Below are 17,309 nucleotides of genomic sequence, written 5' to 3' on the forward strand. Positions count from 1 at the left end.
AGAAAATCAACAAAGAAACATGGACAAAAAATGGACTTTAGACCAAATGGACCTAACAGACATTTAAAGAACATTTGATAAAACAATTGCAGAATGTATGTTTTTATCATCAGCCCATGAAATATACTCACTCTCCATAGACTATATGTTAGGGCACAAAACAAGTATCAGTAAACAGTTAATTATTTTAAATGGAAATTATATCAAGTGTCTTCTAAGACCACGGAAGAATCAACTTAGAAATCAATACCAAGAAGAACTCTCAAAATTGTGCAAATACATGGAAATTAAACAACATGCTCCTGAATGATCTTTGGGTCAATGATGAAATTAAAATAGAAATTTTAAAAAAATTGAAATGAATAAATATGAAAACACAATATACTAAAATATATGAAACACAGCAAAAGCAGTGATAAAATGGAAGTCTATAGCATTGTCTAAATTGAAAAATAGAAAGATCATAAATTAACAATATAATGTTACCTCAAGGAACTAGAAAAACAAGAATGAACTAAACACAAAGCTACCAGAAAAAAAGAAATAACAAAGATCAGGGCAGAATAAAATGAAATTAGGACCAAGAAAAATTACAGAGGATTATGAAATGAAAAATTTGTTCTTTAAAATGTTAAAATTGATAAACTGCTAGCTAGATTAACCAAGAAAACAAGAGAGAAGACACAAATAACATAATCAGAAATGAAAAAGATATTATAACTGATACCACAGAAATACCAAAGATAATTAGAGAATACTATGGATAAACTCTCACAAACTAGAAAACATGGAGGAAATGGATACATTTCTGGAAGCATACAACTTCCTAAGATTGAACCAGGAAAAAATAAAAATCCTGAACAGACCAATAATGAGTAGGAAATTGAAGCAGTAATAAAAAGAGCAATGAGTTTAAGATTAGGCACTCTGGGTTGTGGTGTTACCTCACCAACTTATCATTGTTGCATCTCAGTTTTTTTTCATAACAGTACAAAGGCTGTTGTGAGTATCAAGTAGTAGAATGTGAAAGAAGGTGTCTTTTAGAACTTTGCTTCTGTCTGTGTAAGGTTACTATTCATATTAGCATAGTTGGCTAATACTAAAATGCCCTTTTACAAAAGACATGAGCAGACACTTCTCAAAAGAAGACATAAAGCCAACATGTTTGTAAACATATATTTATAGGCTGGGCACGATGGCTTATGCCTGTAATCCCAGCACTTTGAGAGGCCAAGGCAGGCAGATCACCTGAGGTCAGGAGTTTGAGACCTGCCTGACCAATATGGTGAAACCCTGTCTCTACTAAAAATACAAAATTTAGCTGGGTGTGGTGGCATGTGTCTGTAATCCCAGCTACTCTGGAGGCTGAGGCAGGACAATCACTTGAACCTGGGAGGCAAGTGGCAGTGAGCCAAGATGGTGCCATTGCACTCCAGCTTGGGTAACAAGAGTGAAACTCCATCTCAAAATTAATTAATTAATTAGTTAATTAATTTATATGTTGACATACAAGTATATAAATAAATATAAAACAATTATATAAAACATGTAAGCAAATATATTAAAAATACTCAACATCACTAGTCATTAAAGAAATGTCAATCAAAACCACAATGAGATACCATCCCATTCCAATTAGAATGGCTCGGATTAAAACGTCAAAAAATAACAGATGCTAGTGAGGTTGCAGAGAAAAGAGAACACTTATACACTATTGGTAGGAATGTAAATTAGGGCAGTCACTGTGCAAAGCAGTTTGGAGATTTCTCAAAGAACTTTGATCTCGCTCAACCCAGCAACCACATTTCTAGGTATATAATGAAGGGAAAGTAAATTGTTCTGCCAAAAAGATATATGCATGCATATGTTCATTGCAGCACTATTCACAATAGCAAAGACATGGAATCAACCTAGATGTCCATCAGTGATGGATTAGATAAAGACAATGTGGTACATATAAACCATGGAATACTACGTAGCCATAAAAAAGAACAACATCATCTCCTTTGCAGCAACAATGATGCAGTTGGAGGCCATTATCCTAAGCAAATCAATGCAGGAACAGAGAAACATATACCACATGTTCTCACTTATAAGTGGGAGCAAACATTGAGTATTCATTAACATAAATGTGGGAACAGTAGATACTGGGGACTACTAGAGGGAGAAAGGTGGGAGGTAGGCAAGGGTTGAAAAACTACATATTGAGTAGTGTGTTCACAACATGGGTGATGGGATCATTTATACCCGAAATCTCAGTGACAAGTAATTTACCCATGTAACAAACCTGCACGTATACTTCCAGAACCTAAAATAAAAGTTTAAAAAGTGCCCTTTCATTCATTTACTCAATAGATATTTATTAAGTACACATAGTATGCCAGCATTGAGAATACTAAACTGACTAAGACAAACTTAGTTACTGTCATAATGAAACTTTCCTGCATTACAGACTAAACACACATCTTGTGCTAGGTGATATGACTGGAGAAGTACAGGGTGTGGTGGGAGAATCTGGAGGAAATGCCAAGTCTAGTCCGTTAGACAGTGGGGGACATTGATTTAGAGAATTTTGTTTGTTTGTTTGTTTGTTTGTTTTTGAGACAGAGTCTCACTCTGTTGCCCAGACTGGAGTGCAGTGGCTCCATCTCTGCTTACTGCAAGCTCCACCTCCCGGGTTCATGCCATTCTCCTGCCTCAGCCTCCCGAGTAGCTGGGACTACAGGCACCCGCCACCACACCTGGCTAATTTTTTGTATTTTTAGTAGAGATGGGGTTTCACCGTGTTAACTAGGATGGTCTTGATATCCTGACCTCGTGATCCACCTGCCTTGGCTTCCCAAAGTACTGGGCTTACAGGCATGAGCCACTGCGCCCAGCCTAGAGAATGTTTGTAAGTGGAGACTTCTTCCTTCTCTTAACATACAAGACCTTCTTTGTATTTGAGTTGATTGTTTTAAGGAACTTTCCATTCCACTAGATAATAAATTCTTTGAGAGGGCAGGGGCTGTTTCTGATTCATCTCTGTATCGCTCATGCGTTGTGCTCAACACAAAATGTATACTTAAAAATATTTGCTAAATTTAGTTGAGCAAAGATGTCAGAGCATCCAATTTGGAACCCTTTATGGATATTTCCAGTCCAATTGAGAACAAAGGTTTTCTTTTTCCTTGACATTAATTCCAAAAGAGGCAGGAGTTCCAGGCCTGTAAAACCACATCACATTTCTAGTTCTAGTGGGTCTCTTCCTCACTTCTCAGGAACACGTTTGATTTATTCTGTTAATTATATACCCTAAGTGATTAGATCCAAAGTTAGCACATATAATATGTGTGAGCCTGTCCTTCCTGTACAATTCTAAGAACTTTGTGGAAATAGACTAAAACAGTGAAAAGAGGCTGGAGAGGAAGGGAAGTTACTCTATAATCATATTATTGTTTTCATAATAGGTTTATAGAAATTAAGAGTGCAACTATTTTAGTAATGGGACTTTTAATTATCCACCATGGTGAAGGGTGAGGCAAAATATCTCTCAGCCCCACTAATTAATATGGGTATTCAATGACTGTTAATTAAGGACAAAGGAGACCAAAGGAACACAATCCACCCTTGACTCTGATGAATGCAAAGTCAAACCAATAGCTTATTTCCAAATTAACATGATTGATAAAAAGTTAAGCTCAGATTCAAGCCTTTTCCCTTCAGGGAACCATAATTTTCTTGTTTAAACAATAGAATAAAGGACTCATCTGTGTACCCAGGAACAAAGCCCAGACCTGCAGGCCCTGAGGAGACGAGGGAGCTATAGATTATTTTGTGAGACCTGGATTTCAATAGGCAGCATTTCACAGGCCTTTTGTAGCCCTGCTTATCTTAGAAACTTTGTGTGCAGCCTTAGACTCATGGGCAGGTCCAGTCTTAGCCATGTTGTCTAGAGGAAACCACTTTTCTGGCCTCTGGTACATATACTCATTTGCCTCTGAAAATCCTTCCTTGCCTTATGTAGTCCTGTAAAGAATTACATAGAACATGCTAGCAACCTGACTGTCTTGAAGAAATTGTGTTTACGCATGCCATATGCCACAGCTAATATATCTAATCTTTGGAGGAAAAATAAAAACAAAGAATGCATTATTGTAACAGGGGTGTCCTGTTGAAGGAAAGATCTTATGATACAGAGAAAAGAATATGGGTTTTAGAGTTAAACATTGATTTTATCCCTTAATAGTTTAGTGGCCTTGGGCCTGGAGCCTTAGTTCCTCCATCAATAAATTTTGGATATCATATCCACTTTTTCAGGTTTTCATGAGAATGAAATAAGTTAATTAATGCAAAGTTCCCAGCAAGCAAAGCATTATCAAGATATTGCCTTTTGTTCAAATCGTGCTTTTTCGTTGACAATGGTTTGAGCCTCACTACAAACCAGTGAGGTAAGAAAACTAAGATGTATTTTTCTCTTTTTTCACTGATTAGGAAACTGATGACTAAATAGGATAAATACAAAAGGGGACACTTAATCTCTGAACCTCAGCTTTCTCATTTATAAAATAGTCCTATCATTATCTACCTATTTGGATTGCAGTAAGGATCGAATGAGCTAAAGGTGGTGAATGTGCTATGTAAACTGTTACTCAACAAACTCTATCAAATTGTAGTTTGATATGTTACATTAAGGATCTGGCCAAGGTCATGCAGAGAGGAAAACCAGCTGTTCATTCATTTATTCATTCACTCACTTATCTGTTCAACACATCAGCCCTATCCTATGTGCCAGGAACGAGGTGTTCACAGTCCACAAATAAAAAAAGGACAATTCCAGACAACTATAAGAGGAGAAAGATTACTCTAGGTAGCTAAAAGGACATTATGAGAAGGAGGATTCTCTCTGATGGTCCAGTTTGCCAGACTATGGTTTACTCTCCATTCCATACTGCTCTCAAATGTATGCCACTCATCTCCTTAGGAGCTTTCTATGGATGCTCACTGGCTATAGGGTAACAAATATCTGGCTACATGCATAGGTACCTTCCTCTTTCCTTCTGGGCAGACATTGCTAATTGATCACATTACTTCTTCCTGCTGAATTTGGATTCTGTCTCAGAAACCTTCTCAACATAGTGCTCTAGAATGCAACTACCAGTTGATCAGAGTTGGCCCTAAAACCTATGACCCACTGGAATAGTATTTCCACTGTGTTCTTTCTGATTTTACTCTTTGGATATTAAAGAGAAAAGTGAAAACTTTGTACTCCTTCTAAACCAACAGGCATTAATATTTTATGAATTAGAAAATTAAAGCTCAGAGAGATTAAGAGGCTTGCTCAAAATCACATATTTAGTAAATCTGGGGACTGGGAATCAGTATTTTTATTCTAAATTCGATTGTCTTACTGATGTACCAAGTTGCTCTTAAATTTTATGCTCCCTAAGATCTGTGTACTGCTCCTTTCAAGTTAAGAAGCACCTTATCTACCCACTTATTCATTTGTTTATTTGTTTATTCAAGAAGTATTCAACTACTAGGAGGATAGAGATTATTACTCAAAGGACATGTAATAATTGTCTACAAAATATAATTAGACTATAATCTGTCTGAGGGCAGGGACTGTTTTTTTTGTTGTTGTTCACCATTGAATCCCAGTGCTGAGCATAGTACTGTTACATATTATTTGTTTAGTTTATCAGTAAATATTCTGCCTAGTGGGTAAGCAGCCAAGTAAACAGACTATGACAATAAAATGTGCAATTGCCTGGCATAATCTCCAGCATTGTGTAGGTGCACAGCATTTTCCAACTAACACTGAGCTCAGTGTGCTATGGGAACACCCAGGAGAGTCCCTTTCTCTGGCAGAGGAAGGAGGTGATGATACTGACTGGCATCTGCAGAAATGAATTGATAAAATGGGTGTATTAGTCCGTTTTCATGCTGCTGATAAAGACATACCTGAGACTGGGCAATTTACAAAAGAAAGAAGTTTAGTGGACTTACAGTTCTACATAGCTAGGGAGGACTCACAATCATGGCAGAAGGCAAGGAGGAGCAAATCACATCTTATATGGATGGCAGCAGATAAAGAGAGAACATGTGCAGGGAAACTACTGTTTTTAAAACCATCATAGCTCATGAGACTCATTCACTATCATGAGAACAGCACAGGAAAGACTCACCCCCATAATTCAGTCACCTCCCACTGGATTTCTCCCATAACACCTGGGAATTGTGGGAGTTACAATTTAAGATGAGATTTGGGTGGGGACACAGCCAAACCATATCAAGGGGTAAAAGAATATTCCGCACAATGTGAACAGCATGTTCAAAGACAGAGATTTGCAAGAGCACAATATATTTAGGAGAATGCAGTAGGTGAAATGAGGGGAAGTATGCATGAGCCACATAGTGAAGGGCCTTGAATTCCCTGATGATTTTGACTTTATTCTGAAGAATGTTTTGGATCCATTGAAGAATTTTAAGCAAACGAGTGATGTGACATGATTTGTGTTTTAGAAAAAATTCTCTGGAATCATAACTTTTTTAATTTAAAAATCTTTCAACACCAACTCAGCAAGAGGTCTTGAACATTTGATTTTCATAAATGTTTAGCTTTTATTATTGTCAGTGTGGAGCCAGTAGATGGTTGGGTGTCTCTGCATATGTATACATATAAAAAGCAATATTAGCAATAACATTTTCCTTAATTAATTTTCCCATGACTGAATTCCTATTTGAATATTCATTCTTACAACAGTGCAGTGTGTTGTGATGCACTTCAGCGAAATTAACTCAACGAGCTCTCCTTTCCAATTTTAATATTCCATTGGGTTTTCTATTCCCGAAAACTCATTAGTATCCTAGTGCAGTGCTGACGAGAAACAAGAGAGAGGCATATTGTGTGAATGTGAGTTGGAGAAAAGAGACAGCTGGCACAAGAATATTCTAATAAAGCCCCAAAAAGGCTGCTGTGTCTTAACAAATAAAAAGGGTGCTTTAGCTTTCCCTTTGTACTTAATTCTGAATCTTATTTATACCTTTTATGAATGCTGGCAAAAGCCAAATTGTTCTCACAGAAACCTCCTCATGGATCTATGCCAAAGAAGATTTGGTATATTTTCCAAATTTTCTGGTAGTAAGAATTTTTATATTCACTTCATCTGATGGACATTGTAGATGACATAGTTTTAATCTCCAGCAAAATTGTTTCTAGCAATATGTCTCTTGACTACCCTCCCCTCCCCAGGTTGGCTTCAGTCAACCTGTGTGCTTCAACTAAAGTTATGCCCATTTTCCCACTTGCATGATTTTACTTATGTCATTATTTCTTCCTAGAATGCTTTTTCTATTATCTTTATAATATGTTGGCATTCTAACCATCTTCCAGGGCTGAGTAAAAAGTTTGCCCTTCAAGAAGGCTTCCAGGCCAAAAAGCAGATGTAAGTTTTCCTCCTGGATCTGTGATACCCATTACATTCTAATTCTTTTGACAGCTGTTTGTGTACACACTCTCTTGTAATTACAATAGCTGTCATTTATTGAGTACCCGCAATGTGTCAGGCTTGGTATCGTTGTTACCATGTAGAATTGGTATTATTTTCACCATTTTACAGGTGATAAAACTGAGGACCAGAAAGGCTCATTCCCAAGGACCACAAAGCTAGGGACAAGTATGACTACAAGACTACAAAAGTTCATACTTTTAGTACGGAAGTATGACTACTAAAAGTTCACACTTTTTAACCACATTTGACAGTTTTCCTGCTTTATTTTCCCATTTTTGGAGGATAACAGGGTAGGGCATTCTTGAGATTAGCCTTAAAGAATAAATGCAATAGGAATTCTGAAGGCAAAGTTTGAATGGGGTGTATTCCAGGGAGAGGGGCATATGAATATAGGAATGAAGAAATATGTATGTATAGGGGAGGCAGAGTGTTGGGGAGCATTTGCTCAACAAGCTGGTTACTGCCAAAGCTCTTATGAAGGATGAGAAAAGACATAAGATGAAAGGCCAAATTATGCCCAGATTGTGATGGTGTGGAACATCGGGGAACTCTGGTCCCAGGTCCAAGAATGGAGGGAGAAGCTGAGACCCTAGATGGAGGCAGAAGTGTATAGAGAGAGCTCATTCTGATACAGGGAAAGTACCAGGGCACAGGGCTAGAGAGTCCACAGCTCATTTTTAATTGGCTGGTCACCTGGGCATTGCCTGGCATTGGGACACAGAACAAGCTGAGATTGCTTTGATGCTGATTTTCCTACTACCAAAGGAGGGATCCTTAAATAGTTGCAAGAACAGGATTGGGTCAAGGACCACCAGTTCTGGGAAGAAAAGAGATGCGAGGGCAGGGAACTAGGCAGAGTATTGCATAAGCCAAGTAAAATCAGTCCCTAAACTGGGTCATGAAGCAGGGAGGTGTGAGGGGGAAGTAGCAAGAACTTCCTTCGTGTTTTTAATGTGTTAAGACTGTTTTAGTTCAATGTGAGGCATGATCAGGAAGAACATATGTCCAAGTTTCTCTTGTTTTGAAGTGTTGATTGGTATAACTAAGAGAATGCTAAAATAGCTCTATAGACACATTGAAACATTTCTAAAGTAACATCACAGCCTATTCTGAGGGTGGTGAAAGGGAAGGAGGGTTTGTTGTATTCTTGTGGTGACATGTAACTGGTTCTTTGGCACATCATTAACTATGGACAAGTGGTATCACCTCCAGCCAGACTTTTGTGGATCCCTGTTCAGCAGCCAGGGGATTTACACAAGAGTTGTGATGCTTTGCTTGTAGCTGACCTGCTTATAACGTCTCTGGTAAGGCATTTCTGCCATCTATGGTTATTTCCTATGCCCTTTTCTGTAGAATCTGTTATGTCAAGAGGAATTTCTATGGGGACAGAGACCTGGTCTGTCTTACTTATTGGCCTCCTCCACAGAGCCTATGGAGCACAGTATGGACTAAGAAAACTGGGGTTTGGTTCTCATTTCTGTCACATAATTATCAGCTGGGTACTTCCAAGCAAACCACGTAGAATTCCTGAGTCTCTGTAAAATGGGGAAACAGCATCTGCCCTGTTTAATGCACATGATTGTTGTGGGGATCAAATACATATTAAAACACTTGGAGGGACATTAAGATTGGTAGAAGGAGATAAAGGGGAGAGATTTGTCACAAATTGTGCCCTGTGCTAAGTGCTTTACCTCCACCACCATGTTTAAATCTCATGGCAATTTTATAGGACATTATCATTGTCCCTATCTTTCAAATGAGGACATTGAGGCTCTTAGAAGCTAAGGTCACACATTTAGTAAGTGGCAAGCCAAAATTGGCAGAGCCTCTTGTGCCTGACTGCAAAAACCCGTGTTCTTATCCTATATACTGCACAAATGTGATGTAATTTTATAGAAATACTGACATTTCAATGTAAGCCTTTGCATAAATCTATCATACAAGGTCAAAAGTCATTCTTAAATGACATAGCAATGGCACCTGACTTTGTCTAGGGACAGACATCTTTGCCCTAATTAGTATCAGGGCTCCTGGCAACCTGTATATCTTGACATTTGCATACATGTCTGTGGGAACTAGGGTAAGAGTGGTTTTGCAAACACAGATTGCATCTGTTGATGGTACTTTTCCTCAATTATGCTCAGCTCTCCATTTAGAGATGTACATTCAGTGTGCTGAGGGCAGAATCATTTTGCCAATGTACACTATATTTGGTGTAAATCTGCTTTTTCCCACATTCTTGCATTGTTCTTCCTATAGCGATTAAAACAGTCTTGAGTGGTTCAAGTGAGAGAAAAATATATGCTAATTAAAGGAGAAGCACTGTATTTAGAGGCAGAGACAAGTATGAAATCCCAATTCTACCCTGACTTAGCTTGTGGACCTTGGACTCTTAGAGACCTGGTCTCCTCTGTAGAACAGCGACAAGAGCAAAATGGTTAAGACAAGTATATCAGAGGATTAGTATGTATGAGAGTGCGTTCTATATCTGGCACCTTGTAAATGTTAGTTTTTTTCTTCTTTTCTTTATCTTTAATATTTGGAATAAGTGCTAAAGATCAAGAGATTTGGGTTCCAGTCCCAGACCCTGAGAAACCTTCACCTTTCTGGGCCTCAGTTTCATATGTAATTACTTCATATGTAATGAATTAATTCAGCTAGATAGTCTATATTTTAATGTTGGGATTTTGTTCAGGTCTTATACCTGTCAAAAGCCAAAGGTCTACCACATGGAGTGGCCAGTGCTGTGATAGGCTTATGGAGGCTCTGAGAATACTGAGAAAGAGAAGCGACATCAGTGAGAGAAGGTAGACTGGGGGCTACATATCAGGAGATCATGGAAGTCTTCTTTGAGATGACAGTGTTTGAGTTGACTCTTGGAGTAATATAAGAGCTATCTAAACAAATAATAGGACAGCATATTTTTCAGTTTATTTACAGCCTGAAAGTGGGAGAGCAAGAAAAATTCAGAAAACCACAAGTATGTAAATAAAAATGAAACATGTAACATTGTTATATAGGTATGTATGCACCTATTGTGAGGGTGGGGGTAGGGATAGGAAAGCTTAACATACGATGACATTTGGACTTCATCTCACAGATGATGAGGAGCTTTGGAAGTGGAGAGGGGGCATGATCAGATTGGCTTATTAGAAATAACACTTTTGTGACTATGGGTTGTGATAGGCCAAAGAGAGGCAGGAAGAGCAGTTAGGAGGCAATTACAAGTGCCTCAGTATGAGCATGGCATGTTTATGGGCAATGAAGAGGCCAATTGCTGCAGTAATTCCCTTAAGATGGAGGGGAAATGAGAAGCGCCACGCCAGTAAAGTCATATCAAAGATTCTCAAACAGAACTAGAAGGTGGCAGAATCATTTCTGATTCTGATTAGTGCAAAATTAAAAGTAGAAGTCAGTTTTTACTATACATATGTGCTAAGCGAACTAAAGTCTCTCCTCAAATTCCCTCTGAGATACAGAGGGAATGTCTAAATTTCTTTGTAATCCTTAGGATTGAACGTGAATATAAGGAAAAACATCACCTTCTGACCAGGAGACTTCTTGGGACAGAAGAATCACTCTCTACATTTGATTAGATTTAAGAACAGGAATTTGACACTTTTTAGTAGAATAGAAGACAGGATTATGTTTATGAAGGGACCTTTCTTTCTTGGTGATCACTGCCATTTTGTCACTTATTAGCACTTATTACCCTTCATAGCACTTCTATTCTTTAATGGTATCATTCAAACCCCAAAGTGTGAAAAATGGAACTATGATATTTCAATCTTGAAAGTATTTACTGAGTATCTGTTATTTCTTGGAAAGCAGCCAGGTCTAGGGGGAAAATGAATGAAGTTGTTAGGAGAACTAAATAAAATTGTATGAGGTATGTATAAGTGCCTAGTACAGTGCCTAATATAAGGCAGCTCAAATAATAATGGTCTCCTCTTTTTTACCCCTAGGAGACAGGATCAGATGATGAAAAAAAAAAAAAAAAAAAAAAAACCAGCTTATACCCATTGGGATTTATAGCCTCATTAGAAAGATAAGATACAATGAATAAAAATAATCTTTCTAATGTTTCACAGTTTACAAATCACTTTTGCATCCACTATTTCATGTCAAGCTTCTAATGTCAATTGAAGTAACCAGGGCAAGGCATGTTATTAGCCCAATTAAACAGATAAGGAAACTAACATTCAGGGAGATTAAGTGGCTGAACAAGACCAAATTGTTATCAAGTGGCAGGGCAGGTCTAACTCACTCCAGATTATGGATATTTCCGTTAAAGATTGATTCAAGGTAAGTCGGTATCAAGCACTTACCCTGTGATAGGTACAAGGTACCATATGAACCAAATTCTAGCGTATGAATGGTAGAATTTATAGTTTATACTTCTATTGTAGAAACAAAATGCTAAGGGAGGGAACCTTGAAGAGAAAGGTTTATTATTTTCAGAACTCTGCAATTTAGTATCCTTTTTTGCTATCTTTCAGGATCCACTTCTAAATATGGTCATTCTTCACTTGGTCTTCTGCCCCTGTCTCACTTAGGGTGGGATTCCAGTAATACCTTAGAAACTGGTCTAATATGCCCAGGATTTTTTGCTCAATTATTCTATTCTCACCCCTGCTTAATGTAGCCATCTGGGGCAGTTAGTCGTGTGCCTCAGCAGCTAAGATCCACCAGATACCACTGCCTACGTCTGGCTGACTACCACTGTGATTTGAATTCCTAAATTTTCCCAGGGGAAGCCACAACTTCTGTTTTCTGTTGTCCTCTATTCTGTTATTCCTCATTTTTTGTACAGTTCTCTCCCCAGCATCCTTAGAAATCCCATTAAGGAGAACAGGCAAAACCAAATTTATGATGGCACTGACCCAGGGCCTTCATTGGTTTGGAGCTTCTGACTGGCTTATCTTACATGTGGGGATATAGAGAAAAAGAGTCAACTACAACGAAGCAGATTGTTATTCTGAGGAAGGGAAGAAAAGTGCATCATAATTCTTGCTCCCAGGAAGATGAGACAGACTTGGATGAGTTCACTAGGCAGCACATGAAAATTTTATCTTGAGTGGTGCTTTAAATGCATTATCTCATTTAACCTAGGCAATACCCCTGTGAGTAGATATTAGCATTTTTATTTTACAGATGAGGTAACTGAGGTTCACAGAGATATTGGGATTTTTCCCAAGTCCCCACAGCCAGGAGGTAGTAGAGCTGTGGCTGAGGATTCATTCTTCTGACTGAAGGCACCGTTCTCTTCTCTTACTCCAAAGCTACAGTAGATGATCAAATTCTAGACCATGCAGCTCAGATGCCAAGTGTTGGAACCCAGGTTGGGGGTAGTCTGGAGTAGTGTGGGATGGTTTTCTGAAGAACCTCGATGTTTAAGGATGAGTTTGGAGAGACAGAGCCAAGGAAGGAGGCCATCCATGGGAACAGAGTGTACAGGGCTGCGGAGGTAGGAATGAATTGGGCACATGTGGAGGTGGTGTGGATCGTGGCCTTACAGCAGCAGAAAGTGCATTTTGAGGAGGAGGACAGCTTGGTTTGTCTGGGTAGAGGGATCTCAGCCTAAATATGTCCTTGTCCCTCCCTACCTCCACCATAACTGTGGGAACCAGCCCTCTGTGAGTGTGAAAAGACCCAGTGGAAACAGGAATTTGGCTGTATCATGCAGACCATGCTGAGGAGAGGTTTTTCCAAGCCATATTTAAAACATTGTGTTGAAAAACATCCCTAAATTCTCTAACAGAAGACAGATGTCTGCCTGAACAAATATCAGCTCTCACATAATTTGTTGTTTTGATTTCCCCAGCATTTGCCTATTGAATCTGACAACCTCCTATAATTATCCATTTTCCAGAATGAATTACAGGGTGCATGTCCCATATATGTGGCTCACACTGCTCTTGGTTCATGGAGTATATGGATGTATGGTGCATCTGTGCAGGGTACCAGATTCTGTCTGACTCCTTGTTGCCACTCCCTTCTCAAGCCTCTATGCTTTTACTTGGGCAATTTGATTCCCATCTTCTGGATCAGTATCTTCCGTACTAGATATACCAAGGCCATGGTTGGTCAGGGACTAAATGGAGACCCAATTCAATAGTTCAGTAAAGTTAGCAGTATAGCATGGGCCTTGAAGTTCAGACAGACCTGGTGTCAAATTTTCCACTTACTATTGGAAAATTATTTAACCTTTCTGAGCCTCACTCTTCCCATCTGTAAAATGGTTATTGGAAAGAGACTATTATTTAGCAGGGGCCAGATAAATGACAGTTATTGCTATTATTATTTTTCTTCCTGTTTTGGCCTCATATATTGGTTGATACCTAATGTTTATTGAGTATTAAGATATTTTACTAGTCATTGATAAGTGCTTTATATGACTTATCAATAAATGATAAGTAATGAATCAATAAATGATAAGATTAAATGACCAAGCTGTCCTCCTCCTCAAAATGCACTTTCTGATCCTGTAAGGCCACGATCCATACCACCTCCACATGTGCCCAATTCATTCCTACCTCTTCATTACCATCATGTGAGATTGTTACTATTATTGTCTTATTTACAAATAAAGAAGCTGAGATTGTTAAGTAACTGCCTAAAGAAGGTCATATAGCAGGAAGAGGCAGAGCCAGAGTTAGAACCCATGCAGTCTGGCTGAAAGCCTGAATTCATAACTGCTTCACTGGCTTTATCATAATTCATAACTACTACATCTCTTCTCTTACTAAGACAGAGATATCACATTATACCTCATGTCTGTCTGTTTCTCTGTGTCATAGCTTTTCCTTAATAGTCTATCTAGTAGTGTCTTGAATCTGCCAGTTCTTCCTATAAATTGCAGCCAAGTAGTTACAGACCTGTTGGCCTCTCCCTTGCTAGTGTTGACTTCTGAATATTGCTCCTTTTGTCCTCTGCCTGCTGTGCAATGATTTGTTCATTCTTTCAGCAAACTTTCACCAAGTATCTTCTATGTTTAAGGCCCAATATGAGGCACTGGAAATACCAAAACTAATTTGACAGGACTACTATTTTAAAGAAAGTCAGTTCCATTAGGGGAGAAAAACAAAAACAGAATAATGCCACTGATATTTCTAACCCATTTTTTTCTTTTATATCCCCTATATATAATTCATTACCATATCCAGTTGATTTTGTATCCTTTGGCTCTTGAATCTGTACATTTCTCACTATCTCCATTGATATTCTACAATTTAAGTTACTATCATTCCTCATTGGGCTACTGCAATAGCCTCCTTACTGGTTACGTGCATTCAGGTTGTGTTGACCTCCAAACTATTATTAATACTGCAACCAGATTGGTCTTGGAAAATGGAAATCTGTTTAAAATGCTTTAATGGTTTCCCAGTACTCTTAGCATTATGGAAATAATAGTGAAAGCCTCATTTTTTGAGAAAAATTTAAAAAGCATAAGTGAGTTTTACTAGCATAAGATGACTGGATAGTCTTTACGGATTTTTATAGCTCTGACATCCAAGATTTGCCTTCATCTCAATGGAACTATGCAGCTTTGATACTATCTCTAACCAAGATGTACCCAGTAATTACTGACCATTTACTAGTCACCCCAAGTGGATGAATCTTTACCTACTTTAGTAAAAGGACTAGTTAAAGATTGTATTCATTCATTCATTCATTCATTCATTCAACAAACATTCACAGAGCATTCACTCTGTTTCAGGTCCTGAACTGCTGCTGGAAATATAGGCTCAGCTCACTTAACCCCAGTAACTGGCCTAGTTACTAGTGTTTCAGCAGTGAATCAAGGCACGAAGCAGGAATGGTCCCCATTCTCATAAAGATTAAATTTGAGAATGAGACCTAGTTCCCATTCTTGAGAGGTTTGTATTCTATTAGGGAATACATTATTCATCTATTTACCTAACATTTGCTGGGTACCTACCATGTGTCAAGCCCTAAGAATATAGTGCTGAATGAAACGGACACAGAGTTGTCATAATTACTATATGGCGTGGCAAGTACAAGATCAGAATTCTGTGCAAGGGGTAATGGAACCCTAAGAGGGAGACTTGAATTCTGCATGCAGAGCTGGGATGACATCATTGGAATTGACTGCTAGGAATAGACCTTAAAACTATATAGGATACTGTATTATTGTTAGGTACTATTAATGAGCACCAAATTTAAGTAACATATACACTTGACATTTCTGCTCTGCTGTTTTACGGAGGACATTATCTCTAATGCATGTTATAATAAACATTTATTATAATATACATTATATTTATGAGGAACCTGAGGTTCAGGGGTGTGAAATCACTTGCTCGAAGTCACAAAGCTAGTGAGTGAAAGAATTAGGATTCCAGCTTAAATCTGCGTAGGTCCAAAGCCTTTGCTCTTTTCACTCCACCCTGCTAAATACACTGAGTTTTTCTAAACTCTGTCATTTGGCATCTTAGGACATATTATAATTTCGTTTATAATTTTTGTGCACCACAGCCTTCTAACTGTCATCTTCAGTTTGAGGCTCTCCATGTGAAACCTGAAGATGTAGGCCTGCTGTAGGGCCAGAGTTTTAGAAAAGGTATTTATTGTTTCAGGAAAATTGGTATTCCAGTTGACATTAATTCTCATCTTGTTTCCTGGGTTCCCATCCATCTCAGTGATAACTGAATTTCCCTGGTAAATATCAGGCTCTCTTTCCATGCAGCAGGTGCTATGTCCTCCCCACTCCTCAATACAAAATTGACCCCTGCCATATGATTCCCCCTTCAGGGGGAATATGAAATGAACAGATTGATCTTAATGGCCTTAGTAACCTTAATGGGCCTGTGTAAAAGGGCACATCCAGGCAGAAGACATGGCACTCAATTCCACTGAGTGCAGAGCTTCATGCTGGGCACTAAGGGAGTCAAAAGAAATTTACCATATGGAAGTCAGATTAACTGTTTCAATATGACTGATGAGTTGCTTTGCTGTTGTAGACCTCAGTTTTTTCATCAGCAAACAGGCATGTCAAACCCACTGATTTGTGGAGGATCACCATGGAAGTGCTTTACTAACTGAAAAGTGTTATTCACATCACATATTGTTCCTTGGGGATTATGATTGTGATGTGACTGGTTAAAAGAGCACACAGGAATGATTAGATGGTAAGGAAAATAGTAATGTTCATTTTGCTGGCTGATTGTGGCTAGGAAAAGCTAGTCAAGTCCTCATCTATGTTCCTATGGTACAGTAGGAACCCCATTATACCACACTCAAGACATTATTTTTATGTTTCTATACTAGATTATGAAGTAAAATGACTCAGCTAAGGATGCATTAAGTTCAGTGGCAGAGTCTGAATTGGAACTCAGAGGTTTGACTATTCCAGCACTCTTCCTGCTGTACCATGTGTCTTCACAAGATATAATCAAAATGGGATCTAGAGGCCAGATTGTTTGGGTGGGGATGATTCTTGAAAGCCAAGATAGAGTTTGTTGAGTTGTCACCAGTTACTCTTTTCTGGCCTAGGATCCTGCCAGTTCCCTGACTAGCCTTTTCTTTTGCTATTAAATTTAATATGGGAGCACATCATGATCTGTGTTCCAGTAACCCCATTTCCAATTTCCCCATATGCATTATAGGACTTAGTATGCACATGTTATGTGTGTATGAGAGAGAAAGAAAGGAGAGAGAGAGATAGAAAGTTAAGAGATGTTTTTGATAGTACCCAGGAGTGATCAGGACCTGAAATGTAGACCTATATTAGCTAAAATTGTATATATAGGGTATTAAAATTAGGCATCAGTGTAACAATTTACGAATTTATCT

At 38.4% G+C, this 17,309-nt stretch overlaps 1 protein-coding gene across 20 annotated transcripts in view; it reads left to right on the plus strand.

Moving 5' to 3' along the window:
* Window positions 1-17,309, plus strand: part of LOC105495012 (BEN domain-containing protein 5) — a 1,475,945-nt gene that overhangs the window by 750,655 nt on the left and 707,981 nt on the right. The window contains exon 1 of one of the 20 annotated variants that reach the window (XM_071093319.1): window positions 8,551-8,797. The exons of the other annotated variants lie outside the window; for them this stretch is intronic. The gene's annotated coding sequence lies outside the window, so the exon portion shown is untranslated. Of the gene's footprint in view, window positions 1-8,550; window positions 8,798-17,309 lie in introns of those variants that run through there. 20 annotated transcript variants of the gene reach the window in all.

Source organism: Macaca nemestrina, chromosome 1 (genome assembly GCF_043159975.1).
Source record: "Macaca nemestrina isolate mMacNem1 chromosome 1, mMacNem.hap1, whole genome shotgun sequence".
NCBI lineage: Eukaryota > Metazoa > Chordata > Mammalia > Primates > Cercopithecidae > Macaca > Macaca nemestrina.